Source organism: Bos grunniens, chromosome 4 (genome assembly GCF_055505025.1).
Source record: "Bos grunniens cultivar Pamir isolate PY7600 chromosome 4, Bosgru_T2T1.0, whole genome shotgun sequence".
Classification (NCBI taxonomy): Eukaryota; Metazoa; Chordata; class Mammalia; order Artiodactyla; family Bovidae; genus Bos; species Bos grunniens.
Window position 1 is genome coordinate 3,920,458 of NC_141168.1, and position 20,655 is coordinate 3,941,112.

Here is a 20,655-nt window from a genome sequence, read left to right on the forward strand (position 1 = left end):
TCCTGGTGGCTCAGATGGTAAGGGGTCTGCCTGCAATGCGGGAGACCCGGGTTCAATCCCTGGGTCAGGAAGATCCCCTGGAGAAGGAAATGGCAACCTACTCCAGAATTCATGCCTGGAAAATCCCATGGACTGAGGAGCCTGGTGGGCTACAGTCCATGGGGTCGCAAAGAGTCGGACATGACTGAACGACTTCTGTTTACTTCTCTTCATGAGGTTTTGAGGGGCTTGCCAGGTGGCTCAATGGTAAAGAATCCGCCTGCCAAGCAGGAGACGTGGGTTCGATCCCTGGGTAAGGAAGATTCCCTGGAGAAGGAAATGGCAATCCACTCCAGTATTTTTGCCTGGAAAATCCCATGGACAGAAGAGCTTGGCAGGCTACAGTCCATAGGATCACAAAGAGTCGGACATGACTGAGAGACTAAACGACAACACAAAGCCTGTACTAACTCCAGAGGTAGGGTATTTCTCATGACTATTAATATATGCATCATTGTTTTAGATTTTATGGTTAGGCATATGATCCACCTAAAATTGACTATTGTTTATGATGAGAGGTAGGGTTTAAATTTCCTCTCTCCCCATAACTTCATCCAGATCTTTCCACCTTATCAAAAATTTATTGGTTGTGTATGTGTATGTCTAATTCTGGATTCTTCACAGATAAGTTCCATTTATTATTCATCTTTCCTTATGCCAATATTAGTACCACAAAGGCCTGCATAGTCAAAGCTGTGGTTTTTCCAGTAGTCATGTATAGATGTGAGAGTTGGACCATAAAGAAGGCTGAGCATTGGAGAATTAATGCTTTTGAACTGTGGTGTTGGAGAAGACTCTTGAGAGTCCCTTGGACTGCAAGGAGATCAAACCAGTCAATTCTAAAGGAAATCAACCCTGAATATTCATTGGAAAGACTGATGCTAAAGCTGAAGGTACAATCTTTTGGCCACCTAATGCAAAGAGCCGACTCACGGAAAAGACCCTGATGCTGGGAAAGACTGAGGGCAAGAGGAGAAAGGGGCGCCAGAGGATGAGATGGTTAGATAGCATCACTGACTCAACGGACATGAATTTGAGCAAACGTTGAAAGATAGTAAAGGACAAGGAAGCCTGGCATGGGGTTGCAAAGAACTGGACGTGATTTAGCGACTGAACGACAACAACTAATACTAATCTTAAAAACAGGTAGGTAATAGGGATTCTTAAAACACGTACTTCCTTTTCAAATTTATTTTAGCTGTTCTAAGTCCTTAGAATTCTTATGCTTGTCAATTTCTACTATCTATTTGAAATTTTCATTGAGCTTTTATTAAACCCATAGGTCAATCTGGGATCATTGACATTTAATATTACTGATTCTTCTCGTTTAAGTAACTTGTCTCTATCTGTCAGTTTTCTATTTCATTATTTTTTCCTGTATAATTTCCAACTTTTACTTACTTGAGGTTCATTTTCATTTTTTTTATTCAGATTATTGATTTTTATTCTCTTTTTTTCCTAATATAAACCTTTAAAGCTACAAATTTCCTACCAAGCACTACTTTAGATACATGCCACAGCTTTGATATGTATGTTTTTATTGTCATTTAGCTTAAAATATTTATTAACTAGTTTTTATCTCACTTGGGATTTCTTGAACCTCTTAAATACTTGTTTGTTTCCACAAAATATTGCAAATTTAAGTCATTATTTTTGAAACTTTTTTTTCTGTTATGTATTTTTGAGACTCAAATTACATGTGTTTATGAATGCTTGGATGTTGTCCTACTAATCACTGAGAAATATCTTATTATACTTTCCCATGTCTATCTCTTCTTCAAGTTGGATAACGCTGTTGAACTACCTTCAAATTGATTAGCTCCTCTGTTGTTCTCAATGCATTATTAAGTCTGCCCAATGAATTTTTATTTCACATACTATATTTTCAGTTCTAGACATGTTTTTCTACTTTTATTTTCTCTGTTGCAATTCTCCTTTTGGTCCCTCGTTATGACCATGTTTTCCTCTAATTTCTTGACTATATTTACAATACCTGTTGTAAAGTCCTTGTCTGAAATATGCAACATCAAGGTCATCTCAGGGTTCATTTCCATTGACTTCTATTATCCTTGATCATGGGTCACCTATTTGTATTTCTCTATAAACCTAGTAATTGTTTAAAATTTTTTACACTATTTGCAGGGCAGCAATGGAGACACTAACATTGAAAACAGACTTATGGACACGGGAGGTGTTGCAGAGGGAGAGGGTGGGACGTGCGGAGGGGGTAGCATGGGAACATATTCCCTACCACACACAGAATAGAAAGTCATGGAAATGTGCTACGGCTCAGGGAACTCAAACCAGAGGTCTGTAACAACCTGGGTGTGGGGAGGGGTGGGAGGTTGGAGGAAGGTTCAAGAGGGAGGGGATATATGTGTGCCTATGACTGACCCACGTTGAAGAATGGCAGAAACCAATGCAATACTGTAAAACAATTATCCTTCAATTAAAAATAGATAAATTAATATATCTTACACTAGATACTACAGATGACATATTTCAGGAATTCTAGATAGTGTCTAGAATTATAAGTTTGTTGCATTTTCTTTTGACAGCTGAAAAATTACCAATCACTGCAGATGGTGACTACAGCCATGAAATTAAAAGATGTTTGCTCCTTGGAAGAAAAGCCAGGACCAACCTAGACAGCATACTAAAAAGCAGAGACATTACTTTGCCAACAAAGATCCGTCTAGTCAAGGTTATGGTTTTTTCCAGAAGTTATGTATGGATGTGAAAGCTAGACCATAAAGAAAGCTGAGTGCCAGAGAATTGATGCTTTTGAACTGCGGTGTAGGAGAAGACTCTTGGGAGTCCCTTGGACTGCAAGGAGATCCAACCAATCTATCCTAAAGAAAATGAGTTTTGAATATTCATTGGAAGGCCTAATGCTGAAGCTGAAGCTCCAATACTTTGGCCATCTGATGCAAAGAACTGACTCATTGAAAAAGACCCTGATGCTGGGAAAGACTTAAGGCAGGAGGAGAAGGGGATGACAGAGGATGAGATGGTTGGATGGCATCACCGACTCGATGGACATGACTTCGAGCAAGCTCCAGGAGTTGGTGATGGACAGGGAAGCTTGGCGTGCTGCAGTGCATAGGGTCACAAAGAGGTGGACACAACTGAGCGACTGAACTAAATTGAGCTATTTTGGTCATATCAGGTTTATTAATCTTTTTTAGACATGAACCTAGTCCATGGGAAGGCCTTTATTCTATAAGGCATAACTTTTACTTTTAAGTCATAGACTTCCTGTGGCTTCAGCTGAAGTCCAAGATGCTCAGTGAGGGCTCCTCACTGAGGCTGGGCTATAGGTCCAACGTCCCCAGCAGTGTGTGACCTCTTCCACCTTCACTCACGCTCCCAGTTCTGCAGCAGCTAATCACTGCCGGGTCATGTGCATATGCATCCCAGCTGCAGCCAAGAGCCTGTGGTCAGTCCCCACCACCCTGGCAACCCCTGGGGAAAGTGGCCCAGACAGACAGCTCAGGCAGCCGTTGGTCTCCCCACCAGTTCCTTTCTCTCAAGGGCTGTGACTCTGTGATGCTGTGTTCAGTTCCTTAGAACAGTTGCCCCACACATTTTATGAGTCTGAAAGTTACTTGTGCCAGGAAAGACAGTTTGGCGCGAGTTACTCCATCATAGCTAGAAGTAAAGTTCACTGGCGGCTTTTATGCAACAGCCCAAGTCAACACCCAAAGGCACACTTGCTTCTTGAAGCCAGTGCCATCAGAGCTTAAGAACTACAGAGTTGGTAGTCAGCTTGGTCTCCGCTTCACACCATTGGTTATTTATGAAGCACCATGGAGGCGCGTAGAACTTCACAAAGCCAGAGTGAGATCAAGATGCTGCTCCAGGGTGCTTATATGCGGATGTCACACCAGTCAGAAAGAAGAGGTGGCAAGACCGGATGCTATTTCAAAGGTTTCAGTGTGGGGAGACGCAGAAAGAACAGACCCCTCTGTTGATGCCGAGAACTTCTCCAAGAGGGAGACGGTAGCGGATTCTAAGGGATGAAACACAGATACCGAAAAGTCAAGACCGCCCTCTAAGTCTCTGAGTAGCTCTTTCCTTTGTTCAAGGATTGCCTAACCCCTTTCAAGATAAAAAGCTAAGGAATCAAGCACAAAGAATGTAATGAATATCTATCAGAAACTCTGCTGTCTGTACATTCTGGAAGATAAACAGAGTGGAATGTGTGGGGAGGCGGGCGGCCAGGGGACTGTCCGCTGCCGTGTTACAGCGAAATCGGACAAATGGCTCCTTTCTTTGGTTCTGAGATAGGACCTCAGATTTTTAAAAAATCAGATTTTTAAAACACTTAGAGATGACCTGTTGGTCTGAGGTTGAATTGGCTAAATTCACAGCTTTTTACCCCAAGGCGTATTGGTCCAGGCCAAATACAACACAGAAAAACCAAATGTATGACATCATTTCAAATTAAGCGGCTGAACAACCCAGTCAAAAAATGGGCAGAAGACCTAAACAGACACTTCTCCGAAGAAGACGTGCAGACGGCCACTGGGCACGCAAAAAGATGCCCAACGTGCAGACGGCCACTGGGCACGCGAAAAGATGCCCAACATCACTGTTAGAGAAGTGCCGATCAAAACCACCACGAGGCTATCACTTCACACCGGTCAGAAGAGCCATCATTAAAAAGTCTATAAATAGCAGAAGCTGGAGAGGGTGTGGAGAAAAGCGAAGCCTCCTACAGTGGGAATGCAAGTCGGTGGATCCACAGTGGCAAACAGCATGACGCTTCCTAAGAAAACTGAAACTAGAGTTCCATATGATCCGGAAGTCCCACTCCTGGCTTACTCTCAGTCAAAACTATAATTCACCAAGATACACGGACCTCTATGTTCATCACAGACTCTTTACAACAGTCAAGACATGGAAACAGACTAAATGTCCACTGACAAACGAATGGAGAAAGAAGATGTGGCAGATATACATGCAGTGGCAATCCACTGTGCAACACACACACACACACACACAACGGAACGCTGCTCAGTCAGGAAAAAGAACAAAATAATGCCACTTCAGCAACATGGATGCAACTAGAGAGGATCATACTGAAAGAAGTAAGTCAGAAAGAGAAAAACAAATACATATCATATGATGTAACTTATATGTGGAGCCTAAAATGTGGCCAAAAAATGAACTTACTCTACAAAACAGAAACAGGCTCACAGACGTAGAGAAGAGACGTGTGGCTGCTGGCGGGGGTGGGGAGGCGTGGAGGGGGAGTTTGGGATTGGCAGATGCAAAGTATTATCTGCGAGACGGACAAACAGCAAAGTCCTGCTGCAGAGCACAGGGGACTATATGCAGTCCCCTAGGATAAACCACAACGGAAAAGAGTATAAAAATTGTGTGTGTGTGTGTATAAGGGAGTCATTTTGTTGTATGGCAGAAATTAGGACAACATTGAAAATTAACTATACTTCAATAAAAAAATAAATTGAATCAAGTAAATTGAATGTCTGAAACACAGTCCATCATGCATAAAATCCATTGGCAGCAATTAAACAACTGTCACTGTTGATTTGCTAATAAGAAAATATTGGAATAATCATTAGCCAAATTAGAAGCACTTGATGAAATAGAGTTACTCCCTCAAGAAATCAGGTGGAAAATTGAACATGAATGTAAGGTCAGACACTTTGCCCATGCGACTATAGCATGAATCTCGGAACAAACAGGAAATATTTACAGGGAACTACATCAACCAATAATCTGTGGAGAACACAGGATCTGAACACCTCTCACTGATGGAGAACTTACATTCTCTTTTCCTTTTTTACAGGAGATGGAAGCTTCTGATATTCTAGTGTGTATTTCCTTCTCTGCCATCTTGCCTTGGGGGAGTGTGGAAAGGACACAGGACTGCTTACTGGTTGTTTCCTATTCCTGTTCTCAGTAGAGAGGGAAAGCTCAGCCAAAGGCAGATACCTGAGGATTGTATGCAGATGAAATCAGCAGGCAGCATCAGCACGTCTGCCCAATTCAAGGAAATGCAGGTTATCTCACCCTCAGTCCTTGATGTATGGAGTGCCTTCTAAAACGTGGCATTCAGTGATAATAATGAGAATCTATACAGGGGGTGTCTTAAAATATTACTAGAATTACATCACTGGCCATAAACTCAGCTAAATATAGAGATGAAAACATCACAGTTGATCTTTTTCTTTTAAAATCTATGGAGTAAATTAATACTAAATGGAGTTCTGGAATATTTTTCTCTATAGCAGAAGATATAACTATATTCTAGTTAGATATAAATAGTCCTAATTATATATATTCCATATATAACTAGGTTATATATATTCCATATATGACTGACTATATTCCTAGTTGTACAGATTCCAAATATAACTAGGAAATTAAGAGCTATAACACTAGAAATGCTGGAATGGTGGTGGCTTTGTCATTTCGCTTGAAAATACAGAGTTCCAACTCCATCTGAGGCATCAGATACTCTCTAGGGGGATAGAATTGCTCTTTGGGAACACAGCTCAAACTCAATGCCATGAGAGGATGTCTGAGCATCCTTCTTGGAAACAGGTAGAGAAATGGGTTCCAGTGAGTCCTCCCCACACCCCTCCTTCCACTAAGAAATTCAACTGGAACATTCACCCAGAACCTGTAACAGAGACCTGGCTAGACGTCCAGCATGTCTGCCCTTCATCAGTCCCGTCACCCAGAGAAACACACAGCTTATCTTATCTTCTAATCGTAACCAGACAATGGTAATAATTTTGCGTTGCTCAAATCACAGAGACACAGCAGTTTGAGTGAGTTAATCCGCTGTTAACTACAAGATGGCATTGGCGAAATCCTTGACTATCTCTGGGCCTCAGGTTTTTAAGTTGCAAGTCGGAGATAATAATATTTGTTCTGTGCATGTCAAGGGGTTCTTGTAAAAATCAAGGGAAAGAGAGTAAAAGCCAATGTGTGAAATGCTGGAGACGCTGAAAGCATAATCATAAAAGTGTCTATTCACAGACCCCAGGCCGTAGAGCGGTTTGCCGTTTTTCTTCCTTCCGGGATCGAACCCGTTTCCTGAGTCTCCTGAATTGGCAGGCAGGTGTTTGTTTTTTTTTTAACCACTGAGCCACCTGGGAAGCCCCTGCTCAAATGTGAAGTCAAAGAAAGTGTTAGTCGTTCAGTCGTGTCCAGTTCTTTGTGATCCCCGTGGACTGTAGCCCACCAGGCTCCTCTGTCCATGGAATTCTCCAGGCAAGAATACTGAAGTGGGTAGCCATTTCCTTCTCCAAGTTACCTTCCTGACCCAGGGAATGAATTGGGTCTCTGCGTTGCGGGCAGATTCTTAACTGTCTGAGCCAGCAGGGATAAATGTCAGCCAGTGTTGCTATGGTCAACTCATAGTTTTCTCTGTATAATTAAAAGGAATTTAATTTAAAAATTCTTCTGTTTAATATGCAGATGACACTACCCTTATGGCAGAAAGCAAAGAAAAACTAAAGAGCCTTCTGATGAAAAGCGAAAGAAGAGAGTGAAAAAGCTGTCTTAAAACTCAACATTCAAAAAACTAAGATCATGGCATCCAGTCCCATCACTTCATGTCTAATAGATGGGGAAACAGTGGAAACAGTGACAGACTTTATTTTCTTGGACTCCAAAATCACTACAGATGGTGACTGAAGCCATGAAATTAAGACACTTGCTCCTTGGAAGAAAAACTATGGCAAACCTAGACAGCATGTTAAAAAGCAGAGACATTACTTTACCAACAAAGGTCCATCTAGTTAAAGCTATGGTTTTTCCCAGTAGTCATGTATGGATGTGAGAGTTGGACTATAAGGAAGGCTTAGGGCTGAAGAATTGATACCTTTGAACTGTGGTGTTTTCTAAAGGAAATCAACCCTGAATATTAATTGGAGGGTCTGATGCTGAAGCTGAAGCTCCAATACTTTGGCCACCTGATGCGATGTGCTGATTCATTGGAAAAGACCCTGATGCTGGTAAAGATTGAGGGCAGGAGGAGAAGGGGATGACAGAGGAAGAGATGGTTGGATGGCATCACCTACTCAATGGATCGGAGAAGGCAATGGCACCCCACTCCAGTACTCTTGCCTGGAAAATCCCATGGATGGAGGAGCCTGGTAGGCTGCAGTCCATGGGGTTGCTAGGAGTCGGACACGACTGAGCAACTTCACTTTCACTTTTCACTTTCATGCATTGGAAATGGAAATGGCAACCCACTCCAGTGTTCTTGCCTGGAGAATCCCAGAGACAGGGGAGCCTGGTGGGCTGCTGTCTCTGGGGTCGCACAGAGTTGGACACGACTGAAGCGACTTAGCAGCAGCAGCAGCACTCAATGGATGAGTGTGAGCAAGTTCTGGGAGTTGGTAATGGACAGGGAAGCCTAGCATGCTGCAGTGGATAGGGTTGCAAAGAGTTGGACATGACTGAGTGACTGAACTGAACTAAATTCAAAAAGAAAAACTTGACATTACTTTTGAATTGTTCAGGTTTCCTAGTAAATCACTCCCTCTAACACACATCAATAGTATTTCAGGCTTCAGACTTCAAGAAAAGTACACATCGTCATATTTGATAAGAAATGATATTCCTGGGCTCCGCCATCAGACACAACCTGAACGCAATAATGCAGCAAATGAAAATGTTATTTGTAATCCCAAATATCAACCTGCTTCCCGAAGTGACAAGATCAATTCTGCAACTAGAGCTTCCGCCTCGGTGACAGATGGTGCTATCAAAAATGACCAACTCGCACATCTCTTTAGCGAGGAAAAGCTGCCTTAGACTGCGAAAGGGACCTTGTGAAGTCTGCTCTCCCGCTTAGAGGGGAAAGGTCCCCGGAAGGGCCCTGGGATTCTCAGACAGGAGCTTCTCAAGGGGCGGTGGCCCTGGGCCTTCACTCCCCAGCCCCCCGGCAGAGGACCTCAGACAAACCCCTTCTCTGTTGCTGCAGCTCCACCTCTGACCAGCTCCCCCACCTTCCCGAGCCTTGAGAGGGCACATTCTGCTGCAAAGCCCTCTTCCAGGGCCCGCGGAGGGTCCTCAGCCTCGGACCCAGTGCTTCTATCTCTCTCAAGATTCCTTCCTGGGAGCTCAGAGCCTTGAGCTGGGTCAGGACCACACTGATCCCTGTTGTATAGGAGAGGTTTGTCCGGAGCCACTCAGTGTCCAGAAGAAAGAACTAAGCAAAGAAGGATGAAAGTGGGGTGTCAGGAGCACTGACCCCGAACCCCCTCCCCATTTGGATAGTGGCTTACTGAGAAAAAAGGCTGTACCTCCCCCCAGACTCCTCTGATCTTTTAAAAGAAGAAAGTGAGTCTTTTATTGAAGACGAAGAAATTATTCTAGGAATTGAAATTACCTAGAAGTCATTGGTACAAATCTCAATTGTTCTGCACAAAATTATGAGTGAGATTGTTTATTTCCTCGTAATCCAAATAGCTATTTGGATTTATAGTACATTGAAATATATCAGGGGCCTTGAGGGGACCCCCATGCTGCCTTAGGGAAGGTCAGTTGGTCCAAAGGGACCTCAGATTCCTTGTCTGTAAAACAAAGAGATGGATTAGATATTCTCCAGAGTGCTGTGAGGTTCCAAATGACTGGTTTCTCTAGGCTTAAGCATGTCATTTAGTTTGACTCTAGCAGGCTTCTGAAATGATCTTCTCAATAAACTGTTTATAATTTCATCCTCCAGAAAATGAAGGAGGAAAGCTGATGCTGTCTTTAATTGCTCCCAGGGAAGGACAGGTCTCCAGAGAACTGACCTTTCTCATGTGGCAGGGGAATGGAGGTGGAATTGAAGATATGTCCATTTAAGTAATATCATTTGAGCCCCTCAAGAGCACGCCCAGAGGTGGGGTCAGGAAGAAAGGTCCTGAGAGATGGCCTGGCTGCTGGACCAGAAGGAAACGCTGGCCTGGCTGTTCCGGAGCAAGTGCCTGAGAGTTAAACACAGAAAGATGTTACAGGTCAACACTGGCAGGGACACTTCCTGTGAAGCACCCAGCTCAGCACTGGACTTTTTCTTTTTTCACATGATAGCAATTTTACCAACACGGAGATCTGACTCCCTCCTGCACCAAATTCTGCAGGAGGCGGCAGCCCAGGAGGTCCCATATAGCAAGTGGCCGGAGCACCCAAGTGACCTTCCTAGGATGTGGGGTTTGGGGGGGGCTCCTTTCCAAATCCTCACCTTTGTTCTTGCTGTTCCCTCCATCTGGGTGCTGTTCCCTCTGTCTGGATGCTGTTCCCTCTGTCTGAGGGCTGTTCCCTCTGTCTGGGTGCTGTTCCCTCTGTCTGGATACTGTTCCCTCTGTCTGAGGGCTGTTCCCTCTGTCTGGATGCTGTTCCCTCCATCTGAGGGCTGTTCCCTCCGTCTGGGTGCTGTTCCCTCTGTCTGGATACTGTTCCCTCTGTCTGAGGGCTGTTCCCTCTGTCTGGGTGCTGTTCCCTCTGTCTGAGGGCTGTTCCCTTTGTCTGAGGGCTGTTCCCTCTATCTGAGGGCTGTTCCCTCTGTCTGAGGGCTGTTCCCTCTATCTGAGGGCTGTTCCCTCTGTCTGAGGGCTGTTCCCTCTGTCTGGGTGCTGTTCCCTCTGTCTGGATACTGTTCCCTCTGTCTGAGGGCTGTTCCCTCTGTCTGGATGCTGTTCCCTCCATCTGAGGGCTGTTCCCTCCGTCTGGGTGCTGTTCCCTCTGTCTGGATACTGTTCCCTCTGTCTGAGGGCTGTTCCCTCTGTCTGGGTGCTGTTCCCTCTGTCTGAGGGCTGTTCCCTTTGTCTGAGGGCTGTTCCCTCTATCTGAGGGCTGTTCCCTCTGTCTGAGGGCTGTTCCCTCTATCTGAGGGCTGTTCCCTCTGTCTGAGGGCTGTTCCCTCTGTCTGGGTGCTGTTCCCTCTGTCTGGATACTGTTCCCTCTGTCTGAGGGCTGTTCCCTCTGTCTGGATGCTGTTCCCTCCATCTTAGGGCTGTTCCCTCCGTCTGGGTGCTGTTCCCTCTGTCTGGATACTGTTCCCTCTGTCTGAGGGCTGTTCCCTCTGTCTGGGTGCTGTTCCCTCTGTCTGAGGGCTGTTCCCTTTGTCTGAGGGCTGTTCCCTCTATCTGAGGGCTGTTCCCTCTGTCTGGGTGCTGTTCCCTCTGTCTGGGTGCTGTTCCCTCTATCTGAGGGCTGTTCCCTCTGTCTGAGGGCTGTTCCCTCTGTTTGGATGCAGTTCCCTTTGTCTGAGGGCTGTTCCCTCTGTCTGGGTGCTGTTCCCTCTGTCTGAGGGCTGTTCCCTCTGTCTGGATGCTGTTCCCTCTGTCTGGATGCTGTTCCCTCTGTCTGAGGGCTGTTCCCTCTGTCTGAGGGCTGTTCCCTCTGTCTGGGTGCTGTTCCCTCTGTCTGGGTGCTGTTCCCTCTGTCTGGGTGCTGTTCCCTCTGTCTGAGGGCTGTTCCCTCTGTCTGAGGGCTGTTCCCTCTGTTTGGATGCAGTTCCCTTTGTCTGAGGGCTGTTCCCTCTGTCTGGGTGCTGTTCCCTTTGTCTGAGGGCTGTTCCCTCTGTCTGGGTGCTGTTCCCTCTGTCTGAGGGCTGTTCCCTCTGTCTGGATGCTGTTCCCTCTGTCTGAGGGCTGTTCCCTCTGTCTGGATGCTGTTGCCTCTGTCTGGATGCTGTTCCCTCTGTCTGAGGGCTGTTCCCTCTGTCTGGGTGCTGTTTCCTCTGTCTGAAAGCTCCCTATGTTGAGAGGCTACAGCTCTGCGTGTCCAAGCCTGATTCACTGTTCCGTCGCCTCTCTGGGAACCAGCACCGCCCCCACCTGAACTAGGCTCTGACGGAGACTAAGTGGCCTCCCCAGTGGCTCAGCGGCAAAGGATCTGCCTGCCTAGCAGGAGATGCAGGTTCGATCCCTGGGTTGGGAAGCTCCCCTGGAGGAGGAAACAGCAGCCCACTCCAGTATTCTTGCCTGGAGAATCCCGTGGACAGGGGAGCCTGTCGGGCTACAGTCCACGGGGTCGCAAAGAGTTGAACACGACTGAGCGACTGAGCACACGCACACATATGCATAACTAATAAGTGCTGAAAGAATTTCTCCCTTTTTCTTGCTTTAATCCTCCCAGACCCATCCCACACGCCCTTAAAAGTTCAGTTCACTTTTTCTAGGAGGCTTTTCAGAGTATTCCAGAGCCACCACCTTCCTCACTCTATAGGTTTATGAATATTGTACCGTTTATTCTCTACACAGTTTCTGCTTTGTGTTGCTTTTTTCAGTTTTTCTCAAGCACTGACTTAGGTTTTTTTAGATCCGTTGTAACAAAGGACCACAAACTGGGTGCTTTAAACAACAGGAAGCGATTGTCTTCGTTCTGGAGGGAAAGTCCCAAATCAAGGAGTCGGCAGGGGTGGGCCCCTCTGAGGCTGCGGGGACAGCGGGTCTCAGCCTCCCTTCCAGGGTTGGGTGGTTCCCTGGCTGTCTTTAGTGTATCCTTGGCTCATCAACACATCGCCCTGGTCTCTGCCCTCATCTTCACACGATGATGGGCCTCCCTACATGTGTCGCGGCTCGAATTTCTTCCCGTTTATAAGGTTGACAAACTAAAAGGTTGCTGCCGTCTCAGTAAACAAAGGATGTTGCAGTCACCAAGCCATCATATTATAGCCAACCAGACGCTGAGCCCCAAGGGAGCTCAGGACGGAGCCAGAGGGCTGCCCACTGTCAAACCCATCGAGCCCCCAGCCTCCCCGTAAGGGACACCCCGAGGACACTCGGGGTGAGAAAGCAGAGGATGCTGGCCCCAGAGAGCTGAGGTGTGCATCAAAGGAAGGATTTCAGTGCGCCCAGACTCCTGTATCTCCCATACATAGAAAAGCCCTGAATTCCTTAACTTGAGACATCTGGTTTTCTTTTATTAACAGTCACCGTTGGATGTTCCAACTACCAGAGCTTCCGTGGCAAAAACTCCTTTATATCCTGACTTCTCCCTTGCCCCCTCTGAACAGTTTTCTCAGCGTCATCTGAGATGTGGTGTCCTGCGCTTGAAATCTGCAGGAAGTCTGCCGAATAAAACATAACTCACAACTTTTTAGGTTGCGTATTTTTTTTCCAGTCAGCAACATAAAAGTCCTATAGGATCAGGGGCCCGCATGTCCTCCAGGGTGACCTCCTCTTAACTAAGCATGTCTGCAATGACCCTCTTCTCAAATAAGGCCAAACTCAGGTACTGGGGGCTTAGGACTCCAACCTATGAATTTTCAGGGGACGCCGTTCAACCATTCAACAAGAATGCTAAACGTTTCATCAGCATAGAAGCTCCTTAGCCACACAGGTGCTAAGTTATCTAAATATTTTGTATCACCGCCGTGATGAATAAATTATCATTGAATCAACAAACAAATTGACGTTAGCAGAAGCCTCCTCTCCCCAACTACCTATAATTCATAACTACATCCCACTGGTATGCTTGCCAGCAAAACGGTTTCCCTCTCTAGCCCAGCATTTCTCCAGAAAATAATTTCTGAATTCAAGCTCTGAGAGATTATTTCAATTCACACAGCTAGGATCCATTCTCTAGACAGATTCGCTCCCTGTATTCAACAGTTTCATTATCGGGCGTCTACGTGGAGCCATTTTAACCACGTTTCTTTCTTTGGAACACATAGAGCAGCAATGACTTACTTTTGACACCCGCAGGAAACTTGGTAATCTGAAACCTAAACAGTGGGACGAGTCGGACAGCGTTCTTGCAGATTTTAGCACTTCGTGGGCTCCGCTTCGCAAACCTTTCTGCCACCTCTTTCCATCTGCCTTCCTCCTGCGTTGCGTCTAATTCATCTCAGCTGTTTTCTGCTGACTTCTGGCTTCTCCCTGCCTGCCCTACTCTTGGCAGATCAAGATACAAACATAGATAGAGTTGGAGAAGCAGATATAAATACCCTGATCTGAGCTGGGCAGGGACACCCACTGAAGACTGTTACATGACTGGACAAAAGGATCTTTACTAAATATTAAAGCAGTAACGATCATCGAGTCCCCATTAACACTGGTCCCACCTGGACGCAACGTGCCAGCCCTGATTCTGCGCATCTGCCTCCCAGGGACCGGGACCCTGACGCCACACCCTGCCGTGTCTGGGGCGTTGCTGCTGGTGGATGATCTGCATCAGGACACAGCCGGCCTGAACACCCAGGCGAGTCAGCCACAGAGTCTGCGTTCTGCGCTCTGGCATTTTTGCCAGTTACTCTCGATCGCTGGGCCTCCCCAGGTGGTGCTGGTGGTAAAGAGCCCGCCTGCCAGTGCAGGAGAACGTAAGGGACGTGGGTTTCACCCCTGAGTCGGGAAGACCCCCTGGAGGAGGCCATGGAAACCCATGCCAGGGTTCTTGCCTGGAGAATCCCATGGATGGAGGAGCCTGGTGGGCTACATAAGATTGCAAAAAGTTGGACACGACTGAAGCGACTTAACACAACAACAGCAGCAACCCTTGGTAGCTGGCTTTCTGCATGCCCTTGACTGGATATATTCTGACCCAGTGAAAGCACCCTTCCTGGGTGCTTAATCTAAGTACCTGCCCCTCCTCGATTCACTTGACCCCAGCCATCCCGTCATCCTATCCTACCTGTCGGGTCCCTTCCAGCTCCTGAGCGTTTCCACTGGTCCCAAGGTAAGTGCTCGCCCTGGGACGCCATATTCCGAAAGACCACACTGTTTAGGCAGTTCTTATCGTGAAGCAAGCCTGTGGATTCATCTATCTTTGTAAGAAAAATGGAAATCATGATGCTGGTCTCTGCCATGTTCCTTGCTGGTGGGCAGAACAGGAGGATGGCTGTCTTCAAGGATGTCCACAGACCTCTAAGGCCATGAGTCTGCGCCAATAATCAAAATTCCTAAAAGGTTACTGACAACCTTTCAGCGGGGGAAGACATGTCGCCCTCAGTAAGCGTGATTTTTCGGTACCTTTTAGGTCGTGATGAGTCACAGATACATTATCTTGCATCAGTGGCTGGAAACTGATCTGGGAGACGTGGGAGCAGGTAAAGGAGAGAGCATCGGGGAGGTACAGAAGGGACCTGGGGTAGAGGTGGGATGGGGAGGACCAGGCAGTCAGCCCGGAGTAGGGGAACAGGGACTCATCACGTTGCGGGCAGGAGTTGAGGAGGCCACCAGATTCAGAAGGGCCACTGGCATCGTCCTCTTGGAAAGTCACTTATCACAGGTCAGCCTCTGGCCTTGTCCCCCACGCCCTGCTGTAAGGATGCATAGACTGAGTCCACCCGGTTCCCCGCCCCTCCCCCAGCAGATCTCAGCCCATCTCCTTCCTAAAGCTGGTTCTTGCTTTTTGCATGGAGGCTGAAGTCACCTCTTTCAAGGTCATGAGTGACTCCTGTAGACTTTTTTGCTTCATGGCATGGCCTGTACTTCTAGAGGCCTAAGTTCAAACTTTACAGAAGCTGAAGCAAAGTAACTAATATATGAACCATTCAGGAAAATCATTGTAAAATCTCATTGTCTATTAACACAAGACAAAGCATGAACTTTCCCTCAGGTCACCTATTAACAACAGTGACGATACTTCTGGATCACAGACAGCAAGCCTTTGGTCTTGGGGGAGGCTCCATGCAGAAAGGGGTCAGTGGGTAGGTGGGAGGCAAAGGGGCTTCTTGAGGTTATAGAGCCATTCCTCTCGCGAGTACAGGGATGGAGCAGGAGGGCCCAGTGAGAGGAAAGGGGAAATAACTCAGGAGAACCACTGGGCCCTGGAGGTCTCTGCATCCTTCCCCTCCTAGTGCTATGAACTTAGGCGTTTCCCCTGAGCCTCAGTTTACTCATCCATAAAATGGGTATCCTGCAGGTATACTGTGAGGCTGAAGGTGATAACGCACAGGAAGGGCTCTGTGCAGAGAAGGTTTTCAGTTAATGTTTGTTAAAGAAAAGTTTCATTCCAGTTGGGATGCTGGCAGGGCGGCAAGACAGCCCAGCATGTTGCTGGAGTGGTCAGAAAAGACCCAGCAAATCTGAATGATCCAGAAAGATCTGGAAGCATTCTCTTCCTCCTGACTCCCACAGAACACTGTCCACCCGCTATGGAGAAAACCCTCCACGAACAGCTCTGTTATAGGAAGGCTAATAGAGGTAACTTGGTCGTGTAAGGAAAAGGAATCTTCTTTACAGGCATGCATGCATAGTCGCTTCAGTCCTGTCCGACACTGTGCGACCCCATAGACTGTAGCCTGCCAGGCTTCCCTGTCCACAGCAAAGCCCTAAGTGTACAATACTTCATGATAATTAACTCATTAATAAACTGTCCTGCCTTCTATGCTCTTCAGAGCACCAAGAACCCACCCTTGGAAACCCTAAGAGTCAGACACGACTTTGTATTTTCATGGGTGGGTTTCCAAGGGTGGGTTCTTGGTGCTCTGAAGAGCATAGAAGGCAGGACAGTTTATTAATGACTTAGTGTGATTTGATGGGTTGAGGACCCCTGTGAAATGCAGAAAAAGAATCCACTCTGAAGGCTTGTACCTTGCCTCTTCAGTCAGGGTTTAAACTATCAATTTTTTTAAACTCTCAATTTGGCATCTTTCATAGGCGTAAAAGCCACTCCAACTTGTTTTCTAAAATAAGACTGTCAGATTCAGTCTGAAGGATTCACTGGGAACTGCTGGACTACACAGAACAATATGAGAATTATTGATCTGAAGATCCCACTTGATTATCAACTCTATTAAGCTTGGGTATTGAGTTTATAATGATATCTTTTAAATTTGCTGTTACTAGTGGGATAAGGAAAAAGAATCCATAGTGATATTTCTGAACGGGACATTGTTCATTCTTATTGATTTCTCATCCACTTATTATCTTCCTGAAATTTCTAAGCAGGTTAAATATCATAGCTACAGTGAGTGAGACTCTTGAGAGTCCCTTGGACAGCAAGGAGATCAGCCAGTTAATTATAAAGAAAATCAATCCTGAATATTCATTGGAAGAACTGATGCTGAAGCTCCAATACTTTGGCCACCTGATGCGAAGAGATGACTCATTGGAAAAGACCCTGATGCTGGGAAAGATTGAAGGCAGGAGGAGAAGGGACAACCGAGGATGAGATGGTTGGATGGCATCACTGACTCGATGGACATGAGTTTGAGCAAGCTCTGGGAGATAGTGAAGGACAGGTAAGCCTGGTGTGCTGCAGACCATGGCTCTGCAGAGTTGAACACGACTGAGTGACTGAACAGCAGCAACAGTGAATAAGAGAGAGTAGGAAACATGGGCTAAAAGCCAGATGTTGAACAATACTCAGGACATCCTAGTTTTGCGTGATGGTCCATTCAGATATACGATGCCACAATGGTGACGGCGCCTGGCACTTTTCCTGATGTGGCTTTGAATGACAACCCCACCCGCACTCAGCCCCACAGACTGGAGACCTCTCCTAGGATGGTGAGTTGAGAAAAACCCCAGAGGATGCTGAGCCATGTGGGGAGCACAGTGGGATAAAGAGGTCGGTGAAGAGGAAGGTTGCCTCTTAGGTACATCTGGGATGGCGCTTTAAATGTTTTTATTATGGTAAAAGCAGATAACATTAGAGCTACCCTTAACACAGCTTCAAGTGCTCAGTACAATTTGCCAGCTTTAAGCACAGACTTCTAAAAAGTATTCACCATGCAGGGATAAAGAACAAGGTCCTACTGGACAGAACAGGGAACTAAGTCAATATCCTGTGATAACATAATGGGAAAGTAAATGAAAGAGAACGTATGTATGTGCATAACTGAGTCACCCTGCTGTAGAGCAGAGATTGGCACAGCATTGTAAATCAATGGTATTCTTCAATAAAAATAGTAAAATTTAAAATAAACCCACCATAGATAACCAACAAGGACCTACTCTATAGAAAACAGGGAACTACACTTAATATTTTGTAATAACCTATAAGGGAAAACAATTTGAAATATGTATATATACATTTGTATAATTGAAGCACTTTGCTGTATTCCTGAAACTAACACAAAATTGTAAATCAATTACACATCAATCAGTTCAGTTCAGTTCAGTTGCTCAGTCGTGTCCAACTCTTTGCGACCCCATGAATCGCAGCACACCAGGCCTCCCCGTCTATCACCAACTCCCAGAGTTCACCCAGACTCACGTCCGTCGAGTCAGTGATGCCATCCAGCCATCTCATCCTCTGTCGTCCCCTTCTCCTCCTGCCCTCAACCCCTCCCAGCATCAGAGTCTTTTGCAATGAGTCAACTCTTTGCGTGAGGTGGCCAAAGTACTGGAGTTTCAGCTTTAGCATCATTCCTTCCAAAGAAATCCCAGGGCTGATCTCCTTCAGAATGGACACATCAATAAAGAATAAAAATGAGGGACTTCCCTGGCAGTCCAGTGGTTAAGACTCTGTGCTTCCACTACACTGGATGTAGGTTTGATACCTGATTGGGGAAATAAGATCCTGCATGCTATGCAACTTGGCCAAGAAAAAGTTAAAAAAAGAAAACGTACCCAACTTGCTAAGCGAAGCTTTACACCCACTGAACGGCAGCCCTCATTCCCCTCTCTCAGTCCCAGACAACCACCATTCTACTTTCTAATTCAACCAGTTTGCCTGTTTTAGATCCCTCAAATAAACTGTCCTGTGATTGACTTATTTCACGATGTCCTCCAGGTTCCTCCACATTGTAGCATAATCAGAATTCCTTCCATGTTTTAAGGCTGAAGAGTATTCCGCTGTCTGGAGGGACCGCATTCTCTTTATCCATTCTTCCAGCAAGGGACACTCAGCAGCTTCCGTCTCTCGGCCACTGTGCATAACGTTGCCACGAGCACGAGCGTAAATATCTCTTTGTGATCCTGTCTCCAATTCTTTGGGATAAACCCTCAGAGAAACAGGATGGCTGAATCATGCGGCAGATCTATTTTTCATTTTCAAAGGAGGCTCCATGTTGCTCTGCACAGCAGTGACGCCATTACCTTCTGAACTAATGGTGCCCAAGTATTTGCTTTTCCATCTCTCATCTTTCGGGGCCTTGAAATTGGATGAAGGGCATTGTTACCTCATCCTTTGGGTGCCAAAGGGAGACCCAGGGAGATGGAGTGACCTTCTAAAAGTCAAGGGCAGACTGTGGACAGCTGACAGCTAAAACCAAGTCTTACACATCCTTTGGCTCTGGAGATCACACACCATGACGAATAAACAAAGGAGCCCAGCTGTTGTTCCTCCCTACAAATGGCCTCACGTGCCTTATGCATGATTAAACAGCGTTAACTATGGATTTTTCTGAGCAGAGGCTCCCAAGGATGCCCATGTAAGATCCATCCCATGACAAATTGGAAATAGGAACCTGCATTTACTGGTGTATAGTCGGGAACTAAGCCAGGTGTCTATGCCCCATGGGGTGAAACACGTGAGAGATGCTTAAGTTTTCAACACCTGTGAAGTCATTGGAACGCCCCTGCAGCCAGATCCCTGTGTCTCTGCAGTAAGTAATCAGCAGAACGAACACAGCGGTCCCTCCCTTGCTGGTGTCTTTCTCCTGTGAACTGAGATGCACCTTCCCTTTCTCCGTCTTCCATGATCGTCTGCAACCCCAATGCTTAATCCTTGGATCATCATTGTGTATCCCTCAACTCAGGTTCTCCACAAGACAGAGTTTCTCATTTCAATATTTCAAATAACTTCTAGTTTTACCAGCAAGACACCTTTGGGTCTTAGGAGAGCTTTTCAAAGAGCATCTCGCGGCACGGAACGCAGTGTGCTACCAGGTCCTGTCTTCCCGACCGGCCCTTCTCCTGCCCCTGACACCAGGCAGCCCACGGCTCCCGCTGCTCCTCCCCCTGAATTCCGTGTTGTCCCACCTCCAGGGCAAGTCTCGGGTGCAGCCCTGTGCAACTGGGAAATACTCCGAATAGAAGACATGGTTCCAGACGTGTTTATGTGCCGCAACAGCTGTGGCTTGATCATTTCACTTGCTTATTCATGAGAGGTGGATATTAACAACTGTCTTCCAAATCTAAGGGCTAATGGGACCAAAATTGAAAGGTTGCTTACAAACATTGCTTGCTAATCAAAGTCGAAGTATGACTGGCTCCCCTGAGAGAGGGTGGACAAGGTCTGCCAGGAAATGAGGAAATCCAGTGGCCTGGGGAAAGAGATTTGTCTCTGCAGGCAGACGAACCTGTGTTTAAACCCTGACGTGGGTAACATCAGAGGAGTGAATAAATATCTTTGTTCCTTGAATATCAGTGTATTATTCATAGACTGGGTAAAATGAAACCTTCCATAGAGAGATGGTAGAGATGTATGATTACTAATGAGATTTTTACGTAAAGCGACACTCACACATACACACACTCACACACATAAACACACACACTCACTCACATAAACACACACACTCATGCACATAAACACACACACTCATGCACACATAAACACACACACACACAGCCTGTAGTAACTCTAAACAAGTAAGAATTTCCTTTCCTTCCCCAGCTTGTCTTACAGTAAAGGGGAAAATGTCAATCAACATTTTTCTATTTTATCGCTGGTTAGAAGCAATGACATTTAAATAGTGGAATTAAAAAATCTGGAAGGCTGAAGAAAATTTAGATACTCCATCATGAA

At 46.1% G+C, this 20,655-nt stretch overlaps 1 protein-coding gene and 1 long non-coding RNA gene across 6 annotated transcripts in view; both read right to left on the reverse strand.

Moving 5' to 3' along the window:
• Positions 1–14,087, reverse strand: part of LOC147373403 (uncharacterized) — a 64,111-nt gene extending 50,024 nt beyond the window's left edge. Inside the window, exons 1-2 of one of the 2 annotated variants that reach the window (XR_015161868.1) lie at positions 13,707–14,087; positions 9,825–9,998 (exon numbers count right to left, since the gene is read on the reverse strand). This is a non-coding gene — a long non-coding RNA (uncharacterized LOC147373403). The remainder of the gene's footprint in view (positions 1–9,824; positions 9,999–13,706) is intronic. The other variant, XR_015161869.1, reaches the window with a different exon arrangement.
• DPP6 (dipeptidyl peptidase like 6) overlaps positions 1–20,655 on the reverse strand; it is an 801,122-nt gene that overhangs the window by 606,779 nt on the left and 173,688 nt on the right. The window lies entirely within an intron of this gene.